The sequence below is a fragment of the Dendrobates tinctorius genome, unplaced genomic scaffold (assembly GCF_039654945.1).
Source record: "Dendrobates tinctorius isolate UK_male_01 unplaced genomic scaffold, ASM3965494v1 ptg000017l, whole genome shotgun sequence".
NCBI classification, from domain to species: Eukaryota; Metazoa; Chordata; class Amphibia; order Anura; family Dendrobatidae; genus Dendrobates; species Dendrobates tinctorius.
Window position 1 is genome coordinate 3,613,954 of NW_027361685.1, and position 13,994 is coordinate 3,627,947.

At 49.9% G+C, this 13,994-nt stretch overlaps 1 protein-coding gene and 2 non-coding genes across 3 annotated transcripts in view; all 3 read right to left on the minus strand.

Annotated features, from left to right (window-relative positions):
* Positions 1–13,994, minus strand: part of LOC141082249 (uncharacterized) — an 82,180-nt gene that overhangs the window by 65,184 nt on the left and 3,002 nt on the right. The window lies entirely within an intron of this gene.
* TRNAL-CAG (transfer RNA leucine (anticodon CAG)) lies at positions 2,180–2,262 on the minus strand. Its single transcript has one exon. It is a non-coding gene; the product is annotated as a tRNA-Leu (tRNA).
* TRNAL-CAG (transfer RNA leucine (anticodon CAG)) lies at positions 8,894–8,976 on the minus strand. The gene has a single exon. It is a non-coding gene; the product is annotated as a tRNA-Leu (tRNA).

Sequence of the window (13,994 nt, forward strand, 5' to 3'; positions counted from 1 at the left end):
TTCAATAATTTCCTTTTCCCTTTTTTTTCCAATAGGTAACAAGGCATCGTGGACACTAAACTGGCTCAAGAACTGGCGGGACAAGGACACCAAGTTTGCCTAATGGACGACATCGCTATGGAGGAACACAGCTCTCCGGCCACCATCATCATGTGGAGCAGCTAAGCCTCTTCATCCTCGGTTTGGGTAAGTGACAATCCATGTATGTATGGTCTAAGGAGCGGTCATGGCACATGTACATACATGTATGTGTAAACATGTATATACAGTCAGCTGTCATGGCACTCGGGAAGTCACACCAGGGGGCTGTGTGGCCCTGTAGGCCTCTACACCACCACACAGCCTCCCGCAACCCGCTCTACAGCACCACACAGCCTCCCGCAGCCCCGTCTACACCACCACACTTCCTCCTCCAGCCTCTGTCTCCCCCCTCCAGTCCCTGACGCCCCCCCCTCCAGCCTCCTTCCTAATTTAGAGCTTTTGGGTTTTTTTATCAGCATAAATTGTCATTTAAGAAACGATTGTCCATTCAAGAAGAGATTTGTGTTGGCAGATTATCCTAGGAAAGCGTGTTAGATGATAATAATCGTGCTGCCCATCTCACCCGACGAGCAAGCAGCACCAGGGTGGATAAAAATCTTGAATTTTTTATCAAAAAAATCAGATTTTTTTGATTTAAATCAGATTTTTTTGATTTAAATCATTTGATTGCAGTTTTCATAATGTGATTTCAAACGGCAAACAAGTCCTTGGATATCCTTTTGACAGTATTTGCACTTTGCTCTTGCACCTTTCTTTCCAAGATCTGCTGCTGGCATCTCAACAAAATGAACCCAAATAGGGTCTCTCTTACGACCTGCTGCCATGGCTCACACAGATCACTTATGAAGTTTGATTGTTGCTACAGCCTGAGCCAAGCACTGCTGATGTTACTACAGCCTGAGCCAAGTACTGCTGACTATCCAACAAGTTTGGGCATGTCAACTGAATGCAGGGAAAAAGAAACTAAACCAAAACTGAAACCAAGCTAGAAGTGTGGAATTAAAGGGGCAGTATGAACAAAATGTGGAGGCTATTAATAGTTTATACAATTAAGACATGCTGCTTTTAAACACCTACCTATTGCCATATAGTAAAACAAAAAAGATTTTTACTTACTTTGGGGTCCCCCCCTCACCCTGGCGTTAGATTGTTGCCCCTACTTTCGTCCGTGTAACTATGGGCGCACATGCACACTGCTCTCACTTCTCATTTTAATCGTGATTTATATTAAAAAAAACCTTTTGATTTAAATCAGTGATTTAAATCATGATTAAAATCATGATTTAAAATCGATCCGATTTAAATAGAAAAAAATCTTTTGATTTAAATCGTGATTTAAATCATGATTTAAAATCGGCGTGATTTAAATCAATCCACCCTGAGCAGCACCCTTGTTCGTTGGGTGAATTGACCTTTTAAGGGAGCCCGACGTACTCACTAAATTGTCCCTATCCCTAAGTTTTTTTGGATGCAGATTGCTCTCACACAAGTGTTTTTTTGATTTGGAAAAGAAAGAAATGAGGATGGAGAATCAAAACTTTAAGGCTAAAAAATATACTCACACATATATACACCAACTGTATAGACACACATATAAATATTTATGGTGTATACATTAGGCTATAAGACCTGGAGACTGTTATTACACATGCTGCCACTAGGTTTATTTTCTTTTCTTTAAAAAAAAAACAAAAAAAAAAACTGTCGCTGTCAGGAGTGGGATTCGAACCCACGCCTCCACGTGGTGACTGCAGACGCTGAACACGCTCCCTGGTGCACAACAGCTTGCACCTCCAGGGACCAGTACTGCTGCTGTCAGGAGTGGGATTCGAACCCACGCCTCCACGGGAGACTGTTATTACACATGCTGCCACTAGGTTTATTTTCTTTTCTTAAAAAAAAAAAAAAAAAAAAAAACTGTCGCTGTCAGGAGTGGGATTCGAACCCACGCCTCCACGTGGTGACTGCAGACGCTGAACACGCTCCCTGGTGCACAACAGCTTGCACCTCCAGGGACCAGTACTGCTGCTGTCAAGGAGTGGGATTTGAACCCACGCCTCCACATGTGGTGACTGCAGACGCTTAACACGCTCCCTGGTGCACAACAGCTTGCACCTCCAGGGACCAGTACTGCTGCTGTCAGGAGTGGGATTCGAACCCACGCCTCCACGGGAGACTGCAACCTGAACACAGTGCCTTAGACCACTAGGCCATCCTGACTGCTGACATTGACATGCTCCCTGGTGACACAAGAGTTTGCACCACCAGGGACTTCAGTACAGATCTGCTGTCCAAATCAGACATTGGGGCCCCTGGTGGGACTTCTGGCAAAGCCAGAGGGGACATTGGGATGTCATTTGAAAGCTAATTACCAGACTGAGGTGAGGGAGCAGTTCTTGGGGCTGTGTGGTGCTCTGTTGGGCATTTGTGCACCCTCAAGCCTGCACCACAAGGACCACTTTTATCCATGGACAGCCAGGCTCTGACCCCCTGAATTCAAATTCCATTTGGAGCAGGGGGACAAGTGATGTTGCTGTATGTAGGTGGCCTCCTGGATGATGTTCCTGCCAAGCTTGATTTGCCTGACCCCTTCGGCAGAGTAGTTAAGGGGATTGAGAACCCCCAAGACTGCCCCAGACTGAAAATGTCTTTTCAAATCTGCTGTCCAAATCAGACATTGGGGCCTCTGGTAAAGCCAGAGGGGACATTGGGATGTCATTTGAAAGCTAATTACCAGCTTCTTTTTCATTACTTTAGTTCTGCAGACAGATGGTAAACGCCATTGTCTGTAAAGACCCCGTTACACACTGCGATATCGCTAGCAATATTTTTGAACCCCTCTCCATAATCTTTGAAAATTCTTGGAGAACAGGAGAAGTGCCAGAAGACTGGAGAAGAGCAAATGTTGTTCCTATCTTCAAAAAGGGGAAGAAGGTGGACCCAGGCAACTATAGGCCGGTGAGTCTGACTTCTATACCAGGAAAGATCTTTGAACAAATTATTAAACAACATGTATGTCAATACCTGGATAAGAATGAAGTGATTAAACAGAGTCAGCATGGGTTTCTAACTAATAAGTCATGTCAGACTAACTTAATTTCCTTCTATGACGGTATCACTGATTGGGTGGATCAAGGAAATGCTGTAGATATAGTATATCTTGACTTCAGCAAAGCATTTGACAAAGTCTCTCATACAATCCTTATTGAAAAAATGACTAAGTATGGAATGGACAAGGCAACTGTTAGGTGGATTCATAACTGGCTTAGTGATCGGACCCAAAGAGTGGTCGTAAATGGCTGCACATCCAGTTGGAAGAATGTCTCAAGTGGGGTACCACAGGGCTCTGTCCTGGGCCCTGTATTGTTCAACATCTTTATCAACGATTTAGATGAAGGAATTGAGGGTAAACTGATTAAATTTGCTGATGACACAAAGCTAGGAGGGATAGCTAATACTAGAGAAGACAGAGAGAGGATTCAAAAAGATTTAAATAAACTGGAGAAGTGGGCAGCAACTAACAGAATGGTTTTTAACAGGGAGAAATGCAAAGTACTACATCTGGGCAATAAAAATGAAAAAAGCATATATAGAATGGGAGGAATAGGGCTAAGTGACAGCACATGTGAAAAAGACTTGGGTATACTAATAGATCACAGACTGAATATGAGTCAACAGTGTGATGCAGCAGCAAAAAAGGCAAATGCAATTCTAGGATGTATTAACAGAAGCATACAGTCTAGATCACGTGAAGTCATTATTTCCCTCTACTCCTATTTGGTCAGACCTCATCTGGAATATTGTGTCCAGTTTTGGGCACCACATTTTAAAAAAGACATCAACAAACTGGAGCAAGTTCAGAAAAGAGCGACCAGAATGGTGACCGGTCTGCAAACCCTGTCTTATGAGGAAAGGTTGCAGGATTTGGGAATGTTTAGTTTGCAAAAGAGAAGACTGAGAGGAGACTTAATAGCTGTCTACAAATATCTAAAGGGCTGTCACATTGTAGAAGGATCAACTTTATTCTCATTTGCACAAGGAAAGACTAGAAGCAATGGGATGAAACTGAATGGGAAGAGACACAGATTAGATATTAGAAAAAACTTTTTGACAGTTAGAGTGATCAATGAGTGGAACAGGCTGCCACGAGAAGTGGTGAGTTCTCCTTCAATGGAAGTCTTCAAACAGAGGCTGGACAGACATCTGACTGGGATGATTTAGCGAATCCTGCTTTGAGCAGGGGGTTGGACCAGATGGCCCAGGAGGTCCCTTCCAACTCTACGATTCTATGATTCTATATTGCTGTAAAGTCACCGATTTTGTGACGTTGCAGCGATATTGCTAGCGATATCCCTGCATGTGATACTTACCTCCGACCGGCTCCCCCGCTGGTTATCACTGATCGCGCGAGAAGCTCCTGGTCCATTCCTCGTCGGCCACTTCCTGCGGCGCCCAGGGCGGGAGGACGCAGGATCGCCGCGTCTGACAGGTAAGTAGCGATCCCCGTCCCCAGCAATGTCGCTGGTGAGATCTGCCTGTGTAGCAGCTCACTAGCGACCACCTAGCGATGCACCAGCGATCCTGACCGCGTCATATCGCTAGTCGGGATCGCTGGTGCATCGCTAGGTGTAACGGTACCCTAAGTGTTACAATGAGTCACTTCTAACTGGCTAGATAGAAAAGTTGCAGACTCTGTAATCTCAGGATAAATTACCGTATTTTTTGGACTATAAGATGCAACGGACCATAAGAACACCCCAATTTTCAGTAGGAAAATAGGGGGAAAAAAAATAATGTGTCAAATGGGGGTCCGTCTTACAGTCCGAATTCAGCTTACCTGGGAAGGGATCTGGCACAGGTGAAGTAGTCACAGGGGTCATTCAGTGGTCCAGGCTCGTGCGGTGGCGGCTCTGTGCTAGGGCAGGTTGGTTGTGCTGGGGCAGCTGCGCTGGGGGAGAGGCAGCTGCGCTGAGGCAGGGGCAGCAGCAGCGCTGAGGCAGGGGCAGCAGCAGCGCTGAGGCAGGGGCAGCAGCAGCGCTGAGGCAGGGGCAGCAGCAGCGCTGAGGCAGGGGCAGCAGCAGCGCTGAGGCAGGGGCAGCAGCAGCGCTGAGGCAGGGGCAGCAGCAGCGCTGAGGCAGGGGCAGCAGCAGCGCTGAGGCAGGGGCAGCAGCAGCGCTGAGGCAGGGGCAGCAGCAGCGCTGGGGCAGGGGCAGCAGCAGCGCTGGGGCAGGGGCAGGTGGGCTCTGTGGTGGTGGCAGCGGGCGGCGCTCTGCGGTGCGGTGGTGGCAGCGGGCTGTGCTCCGGTACAGGGACGGCGGCTCCGCCGCGATTTCTTCGCAGCCCGGAGGCCCCCGCACTTCCCTTGCTGGCCGCCGCCATGTTGCAGTGGCCTCCGGGAGCATGGACGCCGGAAAGAATCTGCGGCAGACCTCAAAATTTGAAATCTCATTTTCAAAAGTGAGAGCCGGCTAATGGTGCCAAAAATGAGAGCAATAGCTTTAACAACCGGTTCCACCGAACCGGGGAGAACCCGCTGAATCCCACCCCTGGCTGCGCCCCGAGGGCTCATAGTGCTGCGCTGTGTGGAGTGGGATTCGAACCCACGCCTCCACGTGGTGACTGCAGACGCTGAACACGCTCCCTGGTGCACAACAGCTTGCACCTCCAGGGACCAGTACTGCTGCTGTCAGGAGTGGGATTCGAACCCACGCCTCTACGGGAGACTGCCCCGAGGGCTCATAGTGCTGCGCTGTGTGGTGCGGGGTGGGCAGGGTCAGCGCTGCGCCCCCAGGGCTCATAGTGCTCCGCTGTGTGGTGCGGGGTGGGTGGGGTCAGCGCTGCGCCCCCAGGGCTTATAGCGCTGCGCTGTGTGGTGCGGGGTGGGCGGGGTCAGCGCTGCACCCCCAGGGCTTATAGTGCTCCGCTGTGTGGTGCGGGGTCATCTCCCATCTCCTCCCTGGCTCTGTGCTGCTGTGTAAGATCGCTTAGTGGTGGGGGAGGGGCGGCAGTGACTGGCCGGTGGGCAGGGTCACTGTGCTATGGGAACCAAGATCCGGCCTGCATAGAAGGTGGAAGAGGGAGGAGTCGTGTGACACGCCGAGCTGCCTGTGACTTATCCCCTGGCTCGGGGGGCGGAGTCAGCGCCGTGCAGCACACAAACAGTCTCTCCCTGGCTTGCAGTACAGTGAGGCTGGGGGATGGGCGGCCGGGCTCTGTGTCACGTGGCTCCGAGCCCACCCCCTGCTTTCTCGGTCTAACTGCAGCAACAATGACGTCACCTGAGCGCCAGATTTGAACCTTGGAGCTGCCGGCCGGTAACTGTATGCCTGTATGGGGTCAGCTGTGGGGGGAGGCAGGGGGTAGACAGGGGGTCCCTGCAGAGTGTATGGGGTCAGCTGTGGGGGGCACTGCGGGTAGACAGGGGGTCCCTGCAGAGTGTATGGGGTCAGCTGTGGGGGGCACTACGGGGGAGACAGGGGGTCCCTGCAGAGTGTATGGGGTCAGCTGTGGGGGGCACTGCGTGGGAGACAGGGGGTCCCTGCAGAGTGTTTGGGGTCAGCTGTGGGGGGCACTGCGTGGGAGACAGGTGGTCCCTGCAGGGGGAGGTGAGGACAGTGTATGGGCACAGCTGTGGGGGGCATGGCGGGGTACAGGCGTTCCCTGTGGGGTAGGGGAGGGTTAGGGGGGCTGTGTTGTCACTCTGCTGTGAACACTAATTATGAATGCAATATTTCCCTTATTATTGTTTTTTTATTTCTCTGTCTCTCAGTAGGTAACACTTGGGGCAGTCGCCCGCTCTCTGTGTGTCTGCTGGCAATATACGCTCGTAGAAAAAGGGGTTAATGTACCAGTACAATTCATAGGACTTAATTTTTATTCTATGTCAAAATTCAATAATTTCCTTTTCCCTTTTTTTTCCAATAGGTAACAAGGCATCGTGGACACTAAACTGGCTCAAGAACTGGCGGGACAAGGACACCAAGTTTGCCTAATGGACGACATCGCTATGGAGGAACACAGCTCTCCGGCCACCATCATCATGTGGAGCAGCTAAGCCTCTTCATCCTCGGTTTGGGTAAGTGACAATCCATGTATGTATGGTCTAAGGAGCGGTCATGGCACATGTACATACATGTATGTGTAAACATGTATATACAGTCAGCTGTCATGGCACTCGGGAAGTCACACCAGGGGGCTGTGTGGCCCTGTAGGCCTCTACACCACCACACAGCCTCCCGCAACCCGCTCTACAGCACCACACAGCCTCCCGCAGCCCCGTCTACACCACCACACTTCCTCCTCCAGCCTCTGTCTCCCCCCTCCAGTCCCTGACGCCCCCCCCTCCAGCCTCCTTCCTAATTTAGAGCTTTTGGTTTTTTTTATCAGCATAAATTGTCATTTAAGAAACGATTGTCCATTCAAGAAGAGATTTGTGTTGGCAGATTATCCTAGGAAAGCGTGTTAGATGATAATAATCGTGCTGCCCATCTCACCCGACGAGCAAGCAGCACCAGGGTGGATAAAAATCTTGAATTTTTTATCAAAAAAATCAGATTTTTTTGATTTAAATCAGATTTTTTTGATTTAAATCATTTGATTGCAGTTTTCATAATGTGATTTCAAACGGCAAACAAGTCCTTGGATATCCTTTTGACAGTATTTGCACTTTGCTCTTGCACCTTTCTTTCCAAGATCTGCTGCTGGCATCTCAACAAAATGAACCCAAATAGGGTCTCTCTTACGACCTGCTGCCATGGCTCACACAGATCACTTATGAAGTTTGATTGTTACTACAGCCTGAGCCAAGCACTGCTGATGTTACTACAGCCTGAGCCAAGTACTGCTGACTATCCAACAAGTTTGGGCATGTCAACTGAATGCAGGGAAAAAGAAACTAAACCAAAACTGAAACCAAGCTAGAAGTGTGGAATTAAAGGGGCAGTATGAACAAAATGTGGAGGCTATTAATAGTTTATACAATTAAGACATGCTGCTTTTAAACACCTACCTATTGCCATATAGTAAAACAAAAAAGATTTTTACTTACTTTGGGGTCCCCCCCTCACCCTGGCGTTAGATCGTTGCCCCTACTTTCGTCCGTGTAACTATGGGCGCACATGCACACTGCTCTCACTTCTCATTTTAATCGTGATTTATATTAAAAAAAACCTTTTGATTTAAATCAGTGATTTAAATCATGATTAAAATCATGATTTAAAATCGATCCGATTTAAATAGAAAAAAATCTTTTGATTTAAATCGTGATTTAAATCATGATTTAAATCGGCGTGATTTAAATCAATCCACCCTGAGCAGCACCCTTGTTCGTTGGGTGAATTGACCTTTTAAGGGAGCTCGACGTACTCACTAAATTGTCCCTATCCCTAAGTTTTTTTGGATGCAGATTGTTCTCACACAAGTGTTTTTTTGATTTGGAAAAGAAAGAAATGAGGATGGAGAATCAAAACTTTAAGGCTAAAAAATATACTCACACATATATACACCAACTGTATAGACACACATATAAATATTTATGGTGTATACATTAGGCTATAAGACCTGGAGACTGTTATTACACATGCTGCCACTAGGTTTATTTTCTTTTCTTTAAAAAAAAAACAAAAAAAAAAACTGTCGCTGTCAGGAGTGGGATTCGAACCCACGCCTCCACGTGGTGACTGCAGACGCTGAACACGCTCCCTGGTGCACAACAGCTTGCACCTCCAGGGACCAGTACTGCTGCTGTCAAGGAGTGGGATTTGAACCCACGCCTCCACATGTGGTGACTGCAGACGCTTAACACGCTCCCTGGTGCACAACAGCTTGCACCTCCAGGGACCAGTACTGCTGCTGTCAGGAGTGGGATTCGAACCCACGCCTCCACGGGAGACTGCAACCTGAACACAGTGCCTTAGACCACTAGGCCATCCTGACTGCTGACATTGACATGCTCCCTGGTGACACAAGAGTTTGCACCACCAGGGACTTCAGTACAGATCTGCTGTCCAAATCAGACATTGGGGCCCCTGGTGGGACTTCTGGCAAAGCCAGAGGGGACATTGGGATGTCATTTGAAAGCTAATTACCAGACTGAGGTGAGGGAGCAGTTCTTGGGGCTGTGTGGTGCTCTGTTGGGCATTTGTGCACCCTCAAGCCTGCACCACAAGGACCACTTTTATCCATGGACAGCCAGGCTCTGACCCCCTGAATTCAAATTCCATTTGGAGCAGGGGGACAAGTGATGTTGCTGTATGTAGGTGGCCTCCTGGATGATGTTCCTGCCAAGCTTGATTTGCCTGACCCCTTCTGCAGAGTAGTTAAGGGGATTGAGAACCCCCAAGACTGCCCCAGACTGAAAATGTCTTTTCAAATCTGCTGTCCAAATCAGACATTGGGGCCTCTGGTAAAGCCAGAGGGGACATTGGGATGTCATTTGAAAGCTAATTACCAGCTTCTTTTTCATTACTTTAGTTCTGCAGACAGATGGTAAACGCCATTGTCTGTAAAGACCCCGTTACACACTGCGATATCGCTAGCAATATTTTTGAACCCCTCTCCATAATCTTTGAAAATTCTTGGAGAACAGGAGAAGTGCCAGAAGACTGGAGAAGAGCAAATGTTGTTCCTATCTTCAAAAAGGGGAAGAAGGTGGACCCAGGCAACTATAGGCCGGTGAGTCTGACTTCTATACCAGGAAAGATCTTTGAACAAATTATTAAACAACATGTATGTCAATACCTGGATAAGAATGAAGTGATTAAACAGAGTCAGCATGGGTTTCTAACTAATAAGTCATGTCAGACTAACTTAATTTCCTTCTATGACGGTATCACTGATTGGGTGGATCAAGGAAATGCTGTAGATATAGTATATCTTGACTTCAGCAAAGCATTTGACAAAGTCTCTCATACAATCCTTATTGAAAAAATGACTAAGTATGGAATGGACAAGGCAACTGTTAGGTGGATTCATAACTGGCTTAGTGATCGGACCCAAAGAGTGGTCGTAAATGGCTGCACATCCAGTTGGAAGAATGTCTCAAGTGGGGTACCACAGGGCTCTGTCCTGGGCCCTGTATTGTTCAACATCTTTATAAACGATTTAGATGAAGGAATTGAGGGTAAACTGATTAAATTTGCTGATGACACAAAGCTAGGAGGGATAGCTAATACTAGAGAAGAGAGAGAGAGGATTCAAAAAGATTTAAATAAACTGGAGAAGTGGGCAGCAACTAACAGAATGGTTTTTAACAGGGAGAAATGCAAAGTACTACATCTGGGCAATAAAAATGAAAAAAGCATATATAGAATGGGAGGAATAGGGCTAAGTGACAGCACATGTGAAAAAGACTTGGGTATACTAATAGATCACAGACTGAATATGAGTCAACAGTGTGATGCAGCAGCAAAAAAGGCAAATGCAATTCTAGGATGTATTAACAGAAGCATACAGTCTAGATCACGTGAAGTCATTATTTCCCTCTACTCCTATTTGGTCAGACCTCATCTGGAATATTGTGTCCAGTTTTGGGCACCACATTTTAAAAAAGACATCAACAAACTGGAGCAAGTTCAGAAAAGAGCGACCAGAATGGTGACCGGTCTGCAAACCCTGTCTTATGAGGAAAGGTTGCAGGATTTGGGAATGTTTAGTTTGCAAAAGAGAAGACTGAGAGGAGACTTAATAGCTGTCTACAAATATCTAAAGGGCTGTCACATTGTAGAAGGATCAACTTTATTCTCATTTGCACAAGGAAAGACTAGAAGCAATGGGATGAAACTGAATGGGAAGAGACACAGATTAGATATTAGAAAAAACTTTTTGACAGTTAGAGTGATCAATGAGTGGAACAGGCTGCCACGAGAAGTGGTGAGTTCTCCTTCAATGGAAGTCTTCAAACAGAGGCTGGACAGACATCTGACTGGGATGATTTAGCGAATCCTGCTTTGAGCAGGGGGTTGGACCAGATGGCCCAGGAGGTCCCTTCCAACTCTACGATTCTATGATTCTATATTGCTGTAAAGTCACCGATTTTGTGACGTTGCAGCGATATTGCTAGCGATATCCCTGCATGTGATACTTACCTCCGACCGGCTCCCCCGCTGGTTATCACTGATCGCGCGAGAAGCTCCTGGTCCATTCCTCGTCGGCCACTTCCTGCTGGGCTTCCTGTGGCGCCCAGGGCGGGAGGACGCAGGATCGCCGCGTCTGACAGGTAAGTAGCGATCCCCGTCCCCAGCAATGTCGCTGGTGAGATCTGCCTGTGTAGCAGCTCACTAGCGACCACCTAGCGATGCACCAGCGATCCTGACCGCGTCATATCGCTAGTCGGGATCGCTGGTGCATCGCTAGGTGTAACGGTACCCTAAGTGTTACAATGAGTCACTTCTAACTGGCTAGATAGAAAAGTTGCAGACTCTGTAATCTCAGGATAAATTACCGTATTTTTCGGACTATAAGATGCAACGGACCATAAGAACACCCCAATTTTCAGTAGGAAAATAGGGGGAAAAAAAATAATGTGTCAAATGGGGGTCCGTCTTACAGTCCGAATTCAGCTTACCTGGGAAGGGATCTGGCACAGGTGAAGTAGTCACAGGGGTCATTCAGTGGTCCAGGCTCGAGCGGTGGCGGCTCTGTGCTAGGGCAGGTTGGTTGTGCTGGGGAGAGGCAGCTGCGCTGAGGCAGGGGCAGCAGCAGCGCTGGGGCAGGGGCAGCAGCAGCGCTGGGGCAGGGGCAGCAGCAGCGCTGGGGCAGGGGCAGCAGCAGCGCTGGGGCAGGGGCAGCAGCAGCGCTGGGGCAGCAGCAGCGCTGGGGCAGGGGCAGCAGCAGCGCTGGGGCAGGGGCAGCAGCAGCGCTGAGGCAGGGGCAGCAGCAGCGCTGAGGCAGGGGCAGCAGCAGCGCTGAGGCAGGGGCAGCAGCAGCGCTGGGGCAGCAGCAGCAGCAGCGCTGGGGCAGGGGCAGCTGTGCTGGGGCAGGTGGGCTCTGTGGTGGTGGCAGCGGGCGGCGCTCTGCGGTGCGGTGGTGGCAGCGGGCTGTGCTCCGGTACAGGGACGGCGGCTCCGCCGCGATTTCTTCGCAGCCCGGAGGCCCCCGCACTTCCCTTGCTGGCCGCCGCCATGTTGCAGTGGCCTCCGGGAGCATGGACGCCGGAAAGAATCTGCCGCAGACCTCAAAATTTGAAATCTCATTTTCAAAAGTGAGAGCCGGCTAATGGTGCCAAAAATGAGAGCAATAGCTTTAACAACCGGTTCCACCGAACCGGGGAGAACCCGCTGAATCCCACCCCTGGCTGCGCCCCGAGGGCTCATAGTGCTGCGCTGTGTGGAGTGGGATTCGAACCCACGCCTCCACGTGGTGACTGCAGACGCTGAACACGCTCCCTGGTGCACAACAGCTTGCACCTCCAGGGACCAGTACTGCTGCTGTCAGGAGTGGGATTCGAACCCACGCCTCTACGGGAGACTGCCCCGAGGGCTCATAGTGCTGCGCTGTGTGGTGCGGGGTGGGCAGGGTCAGCGCTGCGCCCCCAGGGCTCATAGTGCTCCGCTGTGTGGTGCGGGGTGGGGTCAGCGCTGCGCCCCCAGGGCTTATAGCGCTGCGCTGTGTGGTGCGGCGTGGGCGGGGTCAGCGCTGCACCCCCAGGGCTCATAGTGCTCCGCTGTGTGGTGCGGGGTCATCTCCCATCTCCTCCCTGGCTCTGTGCTGCTGTGTAAGATCGCTTAGTGGTGGGGGAGGGGCGGCAGTGACTGGCCGGTGGGCAGGGTCACTGTGCTATGGGAACCAAGATCCGGCCTGCATAGAAGGTGGAAGAGGGAGGAGTCGTGTGACACGCCGAGCTGCCTGTGACTCATCCCCTGGCTCGGGGGGCGGAGTCAGCGCCGTGCAGCACACAAACAGTCTCTCCCTGGCTTGCAGTACAGTGAGGCTGGGGGATGGGCGGCCGGGCTCTGTGTCACGTGGCTCCGAGCCCACCCCCTGCTTTCTCGGTCTAACTGCAGCAACAATGACGTCACCTGAGCGCCAGATTTGAACCTTGGAGCTGCCGGCCGGTAACTGTATGCCTGTATGGGGTCAGCTGTGGGGGGAGGCAGGGGGTCCCTGCAGAGTGTATGGGGTCAGCTGTGGGGGGCACTGCGTGGGAGACAGGTGGTCCCTGCAGGGGGAGGTGAGGACAGTGTATGGGCACAGCTGTGGGGGGCATGGCGGGGTACAGGCGTTCCCTGTGGGGTAGGGGAGGGTTAGGGGGGCTGTGTTGTCACTCTGCTGTGAACACTAATTATGAATGCAATATTTCCCTTATTATTGTTTTTTTATTTCTCTGTCTCTCAGTAGGTAACACTTGGGGCAGTCGCCCGCTCTCTGTGTGTCTGCTGGCAATATACGCTCGTAGAAAAAGGGGTTAATGTACCAGTACAATTCATAGGACTTAATTTTTATTCTATGTCAAAATTCAATAATTTCCTTTTCCCTTTTTTTTCCAATAGGTAACAAGGCATCGTGGACACTAAACTGGCTCAAGAACTGGCGGGACAAGGACACCAAGTTTGCCTAATGGACGACATCGCTATGGAGGAACACAGCTCTCCGGCCACCATCATCATGTGGAGCAGCTAAGCCTCTTCATCCTCGGTTTGGGTAAGTGACAATCCATGTATGTATGGTCTAAGGAGCGGTCATGGCACATGTACATACATGTATGTGTAAACATGTATATACAGTCAGCTGTCATGGCACTCGGGAAGTCACACCAGGGGGCTGTGTGGCCCTGTAGGCCTCTACACCACCACACAGCCTCCCGCAACCCGCTCTACAGCACCACACAGCCTCCCGCAGCCCCGTCTACACCACCACACTTCCTCCTCCAGCCTCTGTCTCCCCCCTCCAGTCCCTGACGCCCCCCCCCTCCAGCCTCCTTCCTAATTTAGAGCTTTTGGTTTTTTTTATCAGCA